The sequence below is a fragment of the Drosophila gunungcola genome (assembly GCF_025200985.1).
Source record: "Drosophila gunungcola strain Sukarami chromosome 3L unlocalized genomic scaffold, Dgunungcola_SK_2 000005F, whole genome shotgun sequence".
NCBI lineage: Eukaryota > Metazoa > Arthropoda > Insecta > Diptera > Drosophilidae > Drosophila > Drosophila gunungcola.
Window position 1 is genome coordinate 1,448,529 of NW_026453180.1, and position 15,500 is coordinate 1,464,028.

The window sequence follows — 15,500 nt, forward strand, 5'->3', positions numbered from 1 at the left end:
TGGGTCGAGAGCTATTTTTGGGCACGCTTTGTTTACGTTTGCCCCGAGGCATTCCAAGTGGGCGTAGCTCTTTTTGGACCTAATATACACATATATTTATTTTTTGGCACATTTCGCCAAATTTTAAGCGTGTAAGGCGTTATTAAGAGCGTAGGTGGAAGGTCAACCCAGAGCCATGGGAATGTTCCCTGTGAATCCATCAATTGGCCTCAATTAGATGCTGTATAAATTATGCAACAGCAGCACATCAATCAGTTCACAAATCAATCAATCCCCGAGAGACTCAAGAATCAAATAAAAATTTACAGCCAATTAAGCCAATCAAAATGGGACTTTCAAATGTGCCTAAACTCAATAAACGCATGCATGCTTCAATGTTTATGGCCATAAAATATGATTTATGTGGCAATCGAACAAGACAAAATGCAAGTCCCAGCCGAATAACCTTCGACACCTCCGATTTTGCGCAACACGAAAATCAATTTTCAATTTGCATGCAAAAAACAAAAAATATAATTTCGGAGTGTTTTTCGCGTGCAAAATTATGCAAATTAGATAAGTCAACATGACGGGGGGAGGGGAGAAACGGCGGGCAGAAAGAGAAACCGAAATTCCATTTAAAGCCAAAAACAATAGGGGTTTCTAGCACCCTTTAGATGCGCTTCGCAGAGCAATTCAAATACCCCAATGAGCTGACGTAGCACTTATCGATTGTTTTCGAAAATTACGAAATAATCCGCTTGGGGGGTCAATGCAGCCGTTATGAAAATGACAAACTGCAACTACAATCGAAAGTTAAAATGCTTTAACAGTTTAAATTGCGATATTAATTCAGTTGTTTTAATGTTTATTCCCGGACTAACCTTTTCGGCAATATAAAACCCTATTTATTGGTTTTGTATTTTCTTGCAAGCCTTTTTTTACAACACACGTTATAATCGTATTAATATTTACTCCTGCACTTTAAAAAAATTGTATAGAATTAATTTTATTAAATTAAAAACCATGGCTTACTAAATAAAAAATAAATAGTAAACCTAGTTTTTTCATATTATTATTTTCTAAGTGTTTAAATTCGCATTAAATTATTACTGACGTCAAATCAAAACAAATGATGATTTCTTACATAAATCATAGCTAATATTATGTTGGCAGTACAAACCTTAGTTAATACCTTGTAAGGGCACTCCCCTAATCAATTTATTGGGATTAAGAAACCCCTCAAAACGAACATCATAACACAAAACACAAACATATTGCATAAATCAACTTACAATTAATTCTACATGGCAATGTCCTCCAAACGATGTTTTTTGATCATCAATAAAACCTCCCTCGATTAATCCATTTTGGCGGCACGACAAAAATGATTTTCAGCTCTCGTCGATTCGATGGCTTTTGGTCATTTACCTTTCGGCGCTGCGTGAGCTCACCCCGTTCTTTCGATCCCCAAAACCCGAACAAATCAAGATAAATTGTTTATAGCCAAAGTTCTACTTTTGCAGATCGAAAGGGGGGTTTATTTGGCATTGGCCAGCGATATAATAAACGTGCCAAGCGTCGCGTTTTCTGTGTCACTTTGCATGTGATTCATGCGGCATTTCTTTTGCGTGCTGTGTCTTTACATTTCACTTTTCTGGGCTTTCCTAACAGAGATGGAAAAGGTAATATATTTTATTTTGAAACTAGTCAAAGGAAATCGAAGCTTTTAAAAATGTACACAACATTGTAAAATTATTTAATAGAACATTTTTATTGATTTAGAGATTGTAAAAAACATTTGAAAGTTTTATAACTTAAAGTGGTACTTATTTTAAATTAATAGTAATAATTAAGTAATAAATATGCGTACATGAATTTCAAATTACCACAAGCTAGTTCACCCCTTTAACTCTCTATTTTCCACCCAGGTTTTCTTTTCCTCTCAATTTGGTCAATCGGAATACCTGCATTTGGCGTGACTTTCTTTCCACATCTGTTTGGGCATGGAAATTTGTCAACCCACCGCTTTATTTGATCTGTTTGTGTACGTTTATTATGTGTCCGTCTGTCGCCCTCAGCGATCGCTTTATTGTACAATTGTGCTGTGCGGCTTACAACATAATTTGCCAAATGTGATTAGCAAATTATGGACATGGACGGCACTCGGAGCTCCATGAGCTCGCTTTCAATTCAACGCTTCGTTTAACTGAAGCAAATTGAAAGCCTGGCAGCCGCAGCAGCAGCAACGACATAAACAACAACATCAACTAGCAACAATTACAGAAAATTGAAAAGTATAAATACGGTTTTGTGGCAATAAAAAAAATTGGCCACCACCGAGTTCATTGACTTTTCTTCTTGTTGTTTTTAACTGTGGCATATTGCTGTGCCTCCGGGCAATAGTTCTTCTCGATTCGGTTGGGTTTTTGTATTATTTGCTGGCATTAGAACGCCGTAACCCAACCATTATTCCCCCCCCATCTATTGTCATCTCGATGTCGTCATTGCGTGGGCTCTAGCGCTCTGCTTTGTGCTGCCTTTTGTGCTATTACTACGTATTTTGTTTAATTACAGTGTGTAATTATTCATTACAGTGTGTAATTTATTTAAAAAACGTTGGCATGGCTCTGCAGTGTGTGTGGGTGACGCGCTGGCTAAACAAATTGTAAACAAATTAAAAGCGCAGTAAACTTTTACTGTGCCAACACTTTATGGGCCATTTCAACTTTCTAGGAGTTTTGCGGAACTGAAAATAAAGCGGGAGATTTACGTTCCCTTTTTGACATCGAGGTTTTTTAGGGCTACTAAGCTTATTGTTTATTGTTTTGTTACGCACCGATCGAGTTTTTATATTGTGTTTGTGTCGGCAGGTAGAAAGAAGTTTTTATTAATTTCTCTATTAACTTTTTTGCTAATAATCTAGCAATAAATAATTAGTCGGTCTATGTTAATTGATTGTTCTTGCTGTCAAAATATTTGGTTTCCTTCTTGTTTCCCATGAATTTCTCTTAAACTTTAAAAAAAACTTGTCATAATATTTGGGTATCATTATAAAACGAAAATACATGAAACGCAAGTAGTTTTATCAAGATTATAAATGCAAACAGGGAAGATTGATGATTGTTTAAAGATCACTTAATATATTCGTACATACTTTATATTTGAAATCAATAAAAATCTGAAACTTATATAATTTGTATTTTAAAATACATCGTATTTTAAAGATTTTGGTTTTTATAATTAACACATCCCAGTTCTATAGCTAAACAAAAAGTTTTTTTTTTGGAAACAATTTTATCGCTGTTGATTGGCTTTATTTGTTTTTAGTATTAGGGCATACGTTAGACACTTATTTGCATTTTCCAAATTACTTGGTTTTAGTGTATGACTCACCTTTCGCAATGAACTCACCCTCAGTTAAGACATTTTTATATTGGGTTGGAAGATGCGCTGCCGATGATTCAGACGAGTTCACAACAAACAGCAAACCTCTTTTGAGTTTATTATTATATTGTTTTTACAATTGCGACGACTTTCGTTTGTAAATTGATGAAAACTCGGTATGGAAATTATTTGCAGGCATATCAAACAGCATTTTGCGCAATTAAAATAAGTGTAGTGGCATTTTTTTGTTGCCTGTTTTGCTGCCTTACCTTTGCGCAATAAAAGTTTATTAACATTTTGCACATTTGCCTAGCAACAACAATAATATAATGGTAAGTATACAACGGTAGACGACCGCAAAAGTTGGTTAACTTAGATGTCAGATTTACGTACGTAACGGTACTTGAGCATGTTCAGTGTTGAATAATGATGGCGCATACTAAAAACAATATGAAAAAGCCGTAGATTAACAAATGAACAGCAGCCCCAGACGCCGGTTTTTTTTTTTATTTTTATCTTTATTTTCCCATATGCAGATCTCGACTGAGCCACGCCCACTGTCAGTTGCAATTTCCAAAAGCAAATTACGTGTTTTGGTTTCCTTGTCTGCTGGCCATATTCTCTCTGCCCATAAAATCATAAGTTAAAGCCAAAGAAAAGTAAAATTGCAGAAACTAGTAATGAGCGGCTTATCTTGCGCTTTTGCATCTTACTACAGTAGTTTTTTTTTAAGCACCAACTAAAGCCAAACTTTAATAAAAAACAATGGGAAATTTACAATATGGAAAGTTGGTGTGGGGAGTTATATACTCTGGCCTAATCTCTTTCCCCCACTTTGCTTCTATCTCTAAGTAGTTTTTTTTTTGTGTTGAGTGAGAGCGTTGGCCTGTGCCTATCAATGTGCTAAAAGCACTCAGACTAAATGCACTCAGAAAAAGAGAGTTCTTTGTATATGGTATTTAAAAAACATTTATTAGAAGTTCCAAAAAAATTTTGGTAATGCTTGTTAATCTTCCCTGCTTCAAAAAAAAGGTTTTTTAAGAAATACATTTGATTTTATTTACAATTTTTTTTAACTTAAAAATAATGCGACTTTGTCACCTCCTATTGTTATTAGTGTGTAAATTATATCCCAATCTAAAAACCATATTTCCTCGCAGTGTGCTCTCGAAAAGCAAACGGCAGCAGATACAGATTCAGATAGAGCAGAATGGTTTCTGTATAACAATAGCTATTCAGCGTTTGGATCCGCTGGCGCTGTCTAACTGCCACTGCGCTCTAATAATTATTTATAATAATTACTTTTTTTTTGTGTGGCCCGCTGTTTTGGACATTAGCAGATCTTTTTCGGCGCTGACGTTAGACCGTCCGTCTCTTTCGGCGGTCTCTCTATCGGGTTTAATTAATCTGGCAGCCAAAAGTGTTTCTCTACCGATCGAAATCGAGCGCTGACCTTGGCAATTTCGTTGGATTTTATAATGGCTATATTTTGACAGACACAATCGCTTAAAAGCGCATATATATTCACTTGCATTGACGTGCATTTCGATCGTAAATTATATGCTCGCTGCACGCACTTTCGTACTTATATCGCACAACCCCAAATATTTTTTTTGGCACGCACATGCAGCAGACACCCCACAAAAATGAGCCCCTCCTCAAAGTCGAAGGAAAAGGCAATATAAACGACGTCAGTGGCAGTCAGCGGAGCCATTATGTGCACCAACACACATCGTATTTGTCGTCGATCCTGACATTAAACATTTTCGCAGCCGACAATGTCAGAAATGATGGCCGGCTGCAAAACCGAAAACTGCAGCTAAAGAAAATATAATTTTGGCACATCACGAAACTTGGTATACACTAACTCAAAGAATAATACATGGATTTTAATAAGATTCCCATTTGTATATAACAAAAATCTATAATAATATGTTTTAATTATAAATTTCCTTAAAAGGTTTAGCTTGTTTCAAATATAAATTTCCCAAAAAGGTTTAGCTTAAGACTTATACAATAAAAACCAAAATCTTCAGCTATGTCAGTCTTTACATACATTTGCTTGTAAAATGAATTGCCATAAAATCATTACCAATAAACATAAAACATATAAATAGCTTTCAAACATAGCTGATTTTTTCCATTCAGCTTGGGTTTATTGAATTAGCATGTACAATGAAAATGGGATTTAATCTTGAAACTTTCCAGAGATGTGTCAATTTGCATTGAAATCTAATCTCATTATGGATTCATTATTCCCTGCTCATAAAAGAGAATTTCTTACACGAAAAAGTGGCACCAGCTTGCACTTCTGTGCATCTTCTCTGTTTTTTTTTTTTTTTTTGGGGCTGTGCATGTGCATATGGCTGTGAATATAGTGTCTTTTTTGCTTTGCCGCCTCGAGGTCATAAATATTTCGTTTTCGTTTTGAAAATAAAAATTTACTTCAGCTAAATAAACTTTTTGTCAGACTCTTTATTCGTGGAATTTTGTTGTGCTTATTTCTTTTTGGCTGGGCCAAAATTTGCATATCAACAGAGAGTGCATTTTCGTTTCTTCTTCATGAGAAGACCAAAGACAGTGCGCGACATGTGCTTAGGTACATAAAAGGTTAAAGATGTGATTTGAACTCTTCATTTCCTAGCCAGCAAACTTGCGTAACTCACTTTTTGTGGCCATTTGAAATGTTAATGAGCAATTCGGCCAAAATGGAGAGCACGTTCCAAAAAAAAAAAAAAAAAACTGCTGCTGCTGTTGGCCAAGTTGCGTGGAAATGCCATAAAATTGTGATTTATGTTTACAACAAAAGCGATGGAATGCTTTGTTCTGTCCCGTTCTCGCATCGAAACAATTGCTGCCAGAAAATGTGGCTGTTATTTCTGATTTCCTGATATTTTGTGTAATCAACGTGCATTGAACTTTCGCACATCCATCCATCGCCTTTTGTTTTGTTTATATCTCGTCAGGCCTACGAAATTGAGGCAGGTCGTTCTTTTACGGCCAAATTAGCCTTTCATATCAGGTGGAAATAAACGACAGAGAAAACATTTTCTTGGTTTCGGTGGCCACTTAAACCAATTATTTGGTTTCTATGTCAACAATAATAACTAGTACAATATACTATTCTTATTTGAAATGGCTTTTACATGTCTTGCAATATTGAATAATGAAAGATTATTATTTTTTATTAACAAGCCATTCAATGGCCATTTTGTCAATACTTTATACCTTGTTAAACGATAGCTTAAATTTCTATTTAGCAAAATTTGCATATGTTTATACAACCTTTAGCATATGGAAAGTTATTATCTTAACAAAATGTTTGTATATCAGGCATGTGTCAAAGCGGTGTTTGTTTTTTTTTCTGGGCTTGCCAATTAATATTGAAGTTGTAAAATGTTTCCCCTTAACATGTTTTATTTGTATTTGTTAAATCATATTTCAAATACCTCACACCCTTTCGATGTCTGTATCTTGTAAATTAGTACTAAAACTTTTTTTATGCCATTTGATATGCGAAATTTATCTTAACTAAATGCTTGTTTGCAAAACACTTGTAAAAACGTCATTTGATATGGTTTTTCTACGCTTTGCTATTTCGATTGATTGTTGCCGACAAAGGCGAATTTTTTCATATCTTGCAAATGGATACTATGTGTTTGTTTTGTATGTTTTTTTTTCTTGTTGTTCAAATTTTTAGCAAGTTCTAACTATTAAAACTGTCAAATAATTATCAGAAGTATGAAAAAAAATATAAAAACAAAAATTTTAAGCTCATGATCAATGTTACTTGAATTAATACTTAAATAATACAATAAATAATAATATTTATCACAAAATCAAGCCAAAAACCATAAATATTAAAATAAGTTGATAATTAACTTTCTAAACTTTTAACATTTAAAAAGTTTGTTGGTATTATCCAAGAAGTTAATATTTATTCGAATTACATTGTTTTCTGTGCATTTATTTCTGGCGGATCAGTGGCTTTTTGTTTACTTTATGCTTAAGACACAGCCAGTGCTTTTTTTTCAAACATATACATATTAATAAAAAAAAAATTTGCATAAAGTTTCACACGCCGGCCCCCAACTCACTCACACAAAAACACTCTCACTCGTTGCAGCAGCCCCGCTCTCTTCTCTTTGTCTGTCCGACGCTCTATCTCGTTTGCGGCAACTGCTCAAGTTGTACGGTGCATCTCTCTCTTACTCATTAGCTGCATCACTAAAAAAATATTTTTGATATCTTATGAAATTATATATGTAAACAATTCAATAATTAACTAAATATAGTTCAGAAAACTATTTTATAAGTAGCAAAATTTCCCAACATTTTTTGTATATAATATGATTTAACGAATTATTTTATTGGCAATTTTATTAACTGCGCAGCAGGTTTTTTTGAGTGTGCTTTTCAGAGAGCCCCCACTCTCGCTCTCTCTTTCCGGCCCGTGTGCTTTGGGCCTGCTGGCCGCTCACTCAGAATGGATTTGGCTCATTGTGTTTTGAGCTGTACTCGCGAGCGATACACAGAAATATTGTTTAAATGCTTAAATATTTTCGACGCGTCGTCGCCGCGCGCGTTGCCATAAAACAAAATAGACCGTAAATTAAGGTTTTTTGAACACCTCTTGCCGCTCTCTCCCGTTCGGTTGTATCTCTATTCAACGAATTTTGAGACACGGCGGCAAGCAAATTTGATTAGCAGCTATCAAATTGTATTTTTTTCGGTTCGACGTGTCGGCATTTAATCAGCAATTTATTTCGGTGTTTCCAATAATTGGGCAAATCTCAAGGTTCCAATGAAAACTTCCGTTTGTCACCCTTATAAGGTGGTCATCATAAAATGACGAAAACCAAAACAGTGCTTATAAAAGTGTAACGAACGTAAACGTGTATGCAAATATATTCTGTAAGTTTCCTCAGCGTGGGCAAAGCGTATAAAATACTATAGGCAAATTGTGTGAACACATTCCAATCGATCGGATCTATAAAATATTATATAATGCCAGCCACAAGAGAAATGTAGGAGAGAAATACTTAATTAAACCATTAAGCAAATTAGTTATGGTTAGTTTATATTTCAATTTACTGTGTTAAATGTGTGAAAAATGGCCGAATTTTTCAGCAGATTTAAATTAAAGTGGTTCAAAAAAACTTACGTAGAAATAAAAACGTTCTTCTTAAATCAAGAATAACTTGTCATGGGTTTAAATTGTAAATATTGAACTATCTTCCACAAATTGTACAGCTTGTTTTATTCAAAAAATAAGGTTTTAAAGTTTTAAGTTAAAGAAAGAAATTTGAAAAAAGTTAATGGTCTTTCCTCCACTGCTACACAAAATTCCACACTTTTATACATTGAACAGCTGTGGTTGGTGTTTTCACAGTTGGCTTGGCTTTAGTTTTGGTTTTAGCCTTACTTTTAGCTTTGGCCTGAGATCTGTTGACTGGTCTCGATTTTTTGGTTCGGTCTCGTCTCATTTGATTTCAAGGGCCCCACAAATTTTGACGCCTGATTGAGTTACAACCGGCGTCCCACCGCTCGTAAATCAATTTTTAGAGCCCCTTTTGCTGTACTGTAAGTTAATGCCAATTACAGGGAAACGTGGATAGCATGAACTTGTAATAGTGCTTTTATTCAAGTCATGGAGATTTGTAAGTTACAAAAGTATGGATAACAATTACTAAAAATATCTTTTTCAATCAAATAAAAATTGAAGGTTACAAATAATATGATTTGGGGGAGTTTTACCTACGGATTTTATACTGTACCATTGAATACTGTTTTCGGTTCACCCATGATATTACACCGTCGGCCTCTTTGCACTCTGCGTGATCTTTAATTGTATATTAAGCGCAGCTGCGTGGAAGGCTCCCACAATTAGCGTATGGAAATCATTTGCATGTCGTCGGGGGATTCATCGCGTCTCATTTGACTTCCTCAACGCAAAAGGTCAGGCTCAAGTCAATGCCAGGCCGAGTCTGCTAATTAACGCTGCTGCACTGGCGAGGCGCCACTAAAAGTACACTGTAATTGCATTTTATTTGGATTTTAATTACTGTTCGTTTAGCTCAAGACATCAAAACATCAAAAAAATCAACAAATCGGCGGTAAACTCAGCTCCGGCGCTGATGCTAATTTAAAATTTGATTTATTATCACGTTCGCCTGCAGTCTTTTTTCGAAGTCAGGGTTATTTCGCCTTTGTACCTCCCCCTTTATGTAGTTAACTCCACTCCCTTTCGGTAACTTTGCCTTGTAATGAGTTTGCTTTGCTGGCGCCCGATAAAGATCAGTTGTAATGCCGTGCAGTGTCCTTCAAAACGACCCAAACAGTGGGAGGTGCACTTAGAAAAATATTAATTACCTTAAAGTTTTTGCCTAAGAAAATCGTTGTCAAAAATGTGAACATATTTTGATCGACTTTCGTAAATTTATTATAGAAGACAAAATTCTTCATTTCAAAACAATAGTTTTTTAAGAATCAGTTACTAACTTTTTCCGTGTACAGGGCACAGAGCAGGTTGACTTTTAAATCACTGCCATTACTAACCTCGCAACCGCTTTTCAGAGCTCTAGCCTTTTGGCCTGTGTATAAATGCAGTAAGTAGTTGGTTGAACGTTGAATGAAGACCCACATGTAGTGGTTTGCAGTGGTTTCCACTTGCCAACGAGCCAGCCAAGCGCCCAAGCACCCAGGCACCCACAAACCACCCATAAAACATTCGTGGCCAGTGGTCAGACAACGCCTCAATTCGGTTTGTTGGTTTCTGGGCCACAGACGAAAGTGAATTCTATAGTTAGTTTTCCCTTCTGGTTTCTACTCGCACGCGAGGTTTAAATTGTGTTTCCATTTTATTTGCCGCTCATCAAATGCTACTCATCCGGCAGTTTGAAAAAACCAGCAAACGATTGTCCATGCATATCGCACATAATTGCCCCAAACGAACGCCAAATCGACAACGCATTGTTGGGGGCTCTAGAGATGTTAGCGTGACGAATGGTAATCCTTTCGAGGCAAACACCTTGAGGTTTATGGCATTTTCAAGCAAGGTCTTTAAACAGTTATGAGGTGTAGCGGATAATGGTCCTTTGGTTACTGCCTATTAAAGGTTCTTTCTATCTGTTTATATTCCACTAAATCTAGTATTAAAGATTATTTCTTCTTTGAGTGTCTGTGTACTAACCAGTGGTTATTAGATTTCTATTGATTTTCGATTAATGTTTGAATAATAGTATTTTCGTATCTCTTTAGAAAATAGTTATAAATATCCATACTTTTTTTGCTTGTTTAGTTTACTTGATTTTAGTTATGGCATTGTCTGGCTACTACCATTTTATAAATCACAGAAGTATAATTCTTTAAAGATAAATATTTTTGAAAATAAAGTTGACTAGCATTATTTTCAAGCTATTGAAAATTAGCTATCGTGTTAATGATTGATATTAAACATCTTTGCCACAGTATTTCGTTACAAATTAATGTCTGAGCTTAATCTTAGCCTAACCTTGTATTTAGTTACCGATTAATGCTCGCAGCTGCTATTTATTATTTTAAATATTTTATTGATTGCTGATTGCGATATTATGCAAGCCCGATTAAAATTCGAATCACTGACTTCCATCTCTAGGCACATGCCTGCAGGCTCATCATTTGGCCGAACAATTTGATCAGCAAATTGTGAGTGTGTGTTCGGATACTCGATGTTATTATTGGCTTGTATGGCGGATAGCTCCATCGATTTGCAAATCATCGCGCGATCGTCGAACCTCTCCACTTGAGACCCGCCCAACAAAACGTTTTTGCCTCCTATAAACACAGGCCATTGTGATTATTACTTTTTTTTTTTTCATTTTATTATTTTTATATTTTCTATCGAAGCTTTGCTACATGCCGGCAACAATGTATTCGCCTTTATAAACTTATCGTTTGTCACTTGGCTCTATCTATCTTTGGTATCTCTCCCATTGGATCCACTCGAGTGGTGCTTCGACTGGTTTCGGGTGGTTGGATGTCAGTGGTTGGGAAAGGAGCCAGTGCCAGTGCCAGTGCCAGATCCATTGACATTCAGAACACACTCCCCGGAGCTGTCTGTCTGTCTTTGTTTCTAATAAATAAACTTGAAAAGAAATGAATATTTTATTAGAGAAATAATAAAAGGGAAATAAGTTTTTGTTTGGTTCTATAAAATAATATAATGTAGTCTTTTGAGGTCTCTGATCTATACAAAATTAATTTAAAAGGCTAGAAAGACCTATAAGAATATTAAGGTCAAATGAAAGCGCAGATTACAAGAGCATAAATAACTTAAATAACGGAAATAAAATATTAAATAATGGCATTCTAAATACATAACATTTGTTTGCCTGATAAATATTATAAATAAGTCGAGATTAAATCCTTCAGAATAATATTATTATGTTTAAATAGAAATACTTTATTTAAGCATTTTTAACCGATACTTCTTAGCCATTCTTCTTACTCTACACTTTAAATAAATTACCTCCTAACTCTTGCTTTCAAAAATGTTACCCAAAGCTCTCCTCACATGTTCTTAGCCCTGGGTGCCAATTATGTCGCATATCTTTGTCAGTCTTCGCGTGTTTTGACTCTAAACTCCAGAGCTGCTGCCCACGCATCTTTGTGCGCCGCATTGTTTGGCTTTCGTTGGTTTATTTGCAATTTCCTATATAATACAAACGAACATAAACAAGTAAACCCCTCTCTTATACAACCTACAAATTTACATGCTTATATTGGCGTTGGCTTTTGGGTCGTCATCAAAACGTCGTCGTCATCGTCATCGTCAACTTGTTACGCCCATATTTGGCAACAGATTCAAATCAGCCAGCAACCGTCTCTTGATCATTTTATTCATTTTATCGACAGTTTATATCTTGTTTGGACTTGGTCCGTCTGTCTAGTGGCTGGTGGCGTTGTTCTAAGCCTTCGCCACCGGGTATTACTCATGCCCGACCTTTGTTTGGTATCTGCCAGCGATAAATGGGTTTTATATGAAAATCGTATATAGAAATGTGAGTATTCTACGGTGTTAAGTAATGCCAGGTTCACTGAGCACGATGTGGGCGGCTGTCGATAATTTACAATAGGATGGCATAATTATTTAACCATAACTTGGGTGTCGCATCTCCATAAAAGCATTCCTTAAACGATGGATCCTATTTTTAGATTTTCCCTGAAAATATTAATTTTTTGAGAACTAAAAGTTTGGTCATAAATTTGTTAATGGTTCTTATTAATAATCTTGTTAATAGGGTAACATTTTATTACCCATTCCATATCCAATTTGCTCCATTAAAACTTGACTTTGCTTTGCTATTGCTATAAATGATCATCCATAAAGAAAATAGTTGGTAGATTTTCGTAATAAAAGCCATGTCTTAAAAGTCATACATCAATGATTGTCGTTTAATCTATACTATTTGCTATTTAATTACATAAATTTCGTGTAGAATATTAAGTAAACCAACAGTTGCCATATATGGAAGTTTATGCATGGATCGAGGGGTCTATAATTCAGCCACTTGAATGCTGGAAAAAAATGAAGTCATACCTGAGGCACAGAACGTGCAATTATCGAGTTACAAGTGAGTTTGTTTTTATTTTTCCGTTTTCCTTTGGCTGATTATGGAGCTTGTATTTCTGTTCACCTTATGCATATCGCGAATGAGCCATAAATTACATAATTGCTATACGTTTATCTGGTGGAATTCTGCAACTGTTGTACGCGGAGACACCGATCGCAATCCCAATATCAGCGATCTGTGGCCTTTGATTTCAGTTCGAGTCGGCAACTCCCAGCAGGTTGACCGAACCCACAGCTTATGTCTTTGTTTGAGCCAAATTTTATCGTATCGATATTAGCCAGCCGATTGATTTACTATACATTTTAGCAAGCCAAGTCTCTTTGTTTGCTTTCCGGACTGACGGACTTGCACACGATTTGCATGATTAACCACTTGATAGAGTATGGAGCTTATTAATTTTCATGTTCAACGATTTGTTGTGCTGCTGAACTGGACGTATAACTTGTGTCTTTGTATGCAAATTCAATCGAAGAATGTCACAGACATATAATATATACAATTTGATCGTGCCTAAGAGATTTTCCTTGCTTACAATTATACAATATAAGAGGATTATACAACTAAATGCAAATATTATCTGGTAAGAAATAAAACTTGATAAATGCTGCTTGCGTAAACTGTCAAGTTTTTATAGAAATCATTTTAAAATTAAATAAAAAGCCCTTACTAGACCCCCAAGCTTATCTTGTTTATAGTGATATGCTGTTCAAAATATTTTCCCATGTCTCGAGTGTTTAAACCTTTACCAAGGTGTCAAATGAAGCGTGTTTTATTTTCAACAAATAAACTTTACCTTTCTGTCGACTCTCAGTGAACTGTGCAAATATTGGCTGGGCAAACATCTTTTAATATATTTATTGTTTACGCGTAAGTTCGCTGAATTTCTCAAGGCGTGCAAACACGGCTAAAGCCTTCTGAGGTTTTTGTTTTCAGTCGACTAATTCATTCCGCTGCCCTCAACATATTGTCATTATTTCCCTGTATTGAATTTCAAACGCAGCGCCATCAAAGCTTTTGCATGCACTTGCTTCCGAGATAACAAATTGGAATGCAAATTGAAATTCTATATGTTTGCCCATACGGGCGGGAACTGAAAAAGGAAGCAACAACAAAGGCGAGGGTCAAGCTTTTGCTATTGTAGACTGTGGTTTGTGGGTGGTTTTGATGGGTGGTGGTTGGCAGTTTGGGAGGTGCTATATTCCTATATCCAATTGGGTAATGCTGGGAGCTGTCCCGCTTTTGTTAACGATTCCTATTCCGGTGGGTGCGACGCATTGACGTCATGTGGGATTGTGCTTAATTTCTAAAACAGATATTGTTTAATCAGCCGAAGCCACAGACAAGTGATTATTGGTCGGAAATGGCTTGAATTTCTGTAGACATTTGGAATATTTGAAAAGATAAGAAAATAATAAGGCGATTCGTTGGAATAGCTGTGTCAATTTAATTCATATTTGAAATATTAATTTAAATATTTCCATTGTCACAGAAATAAATATGGAAGAAATGTATTTATTTATTATTTATTTATTTAAAGTTAGCATTAGAACTGAAAACTAACTAATTTCTAATAACATTAGTTAGTTAGCATTTTAGTTAGTATGTTTTTTTTCAGAAAGAGACATACATAGTTTAATGTAATTTAGTTCGTATGGTTTGCAATGATTGTGTTTGCCGTTATAACAAATTGCAATAAAATAGGAAAATATATTTAAAAATGTATTAGTTTATTTGGACTATTCAAAGCCGTTCTTATTTATTAAGACCATACAAATGTATCGTTCAAAGGAGTTTGCATATTGGACGGTTTACAACAATTCTTCATGTATAATTGTTAGATAAAAATATTGTTTGAAGAAGAAATCCAATAACCAGTCAACCGAAAATAACTGTAAGAGATTGTATTATGATTTACCTGTGATTCCCATTGATTAATTTCAATAATATTAAATGAAAAATCCGTAATCTTCCACTGATATCCCTGCAATCTGTTCTTGTCATTGCGAAAAATTAGTGTTAATCAGAAATTTATCAACGAATTATTCATTTCCTGTTTGGATGCGTCAGCATGCGCTGCTTAATGAGACTTAAGTTTTAAATAATTGCCAACACGCAAATTATAAAAAGTTTAATGCATTTAAAATGCTTGCAATAAAGATAAGCAATGCACTAATTTTTGTGTGCTGTGTATTTGTTTATATATAAATACATATGTATATATATATTTGTACTTGTGCCTGCGGTTCCGTGTGAAGTAACTCATTTTTTTCCTCTTCTCTTTTTTTGCAGTTTAATTTTGCAACAACAACAACAGCAACAATAACAGTGGCAGCGGAGTCTCAACAATTGGCACAATTGGCGATAAATCAGCAGCAGCAGCAGTAGAAGAAGAAGGAGAAGCAGTGTGAACTTTAGCAAACGCAGCGGAAAAACACAAACAAGCAAAATAACAGCGGTGCATGTAAAAAGGGAAAACGAATAAATCTACGAACAACAACGAACTGCAAGCGAGAGCAAGAT

At 35.3% G+C, this 15,500-nt stretch overlaps 1 long non-coding RNA gene and 1 pseudogene across 1 annotated transcript; one reads left to right on the forward strand and one right to left on the reverse strand.

Annotated features, from left to right (window-relative positions):
* The first annotated feature begins 9,640 nt into the window (after positions 1-9,640).
* Positions 9,641-15,436, forward strand: LOC128259299 (uncharacterized; annotated as a pseudogene).
* Positions 10,874-12,406, reverse strand: LOC128259243 (uncharacterized). Its single transcript, XR_008268046.1, has 3 exons — positions 12,120-12,406; positions 11,876-12,058; positions 10,874-11,491 (listed from the first exon to the last, which is right to left on the reverse strand). It is a non-coding gene; the product is annotated as an uncharacterized LOC128259243 (long non-coding RNA).
* Positions 15,437-15,500: the final 64 nt, after the last annotated feature.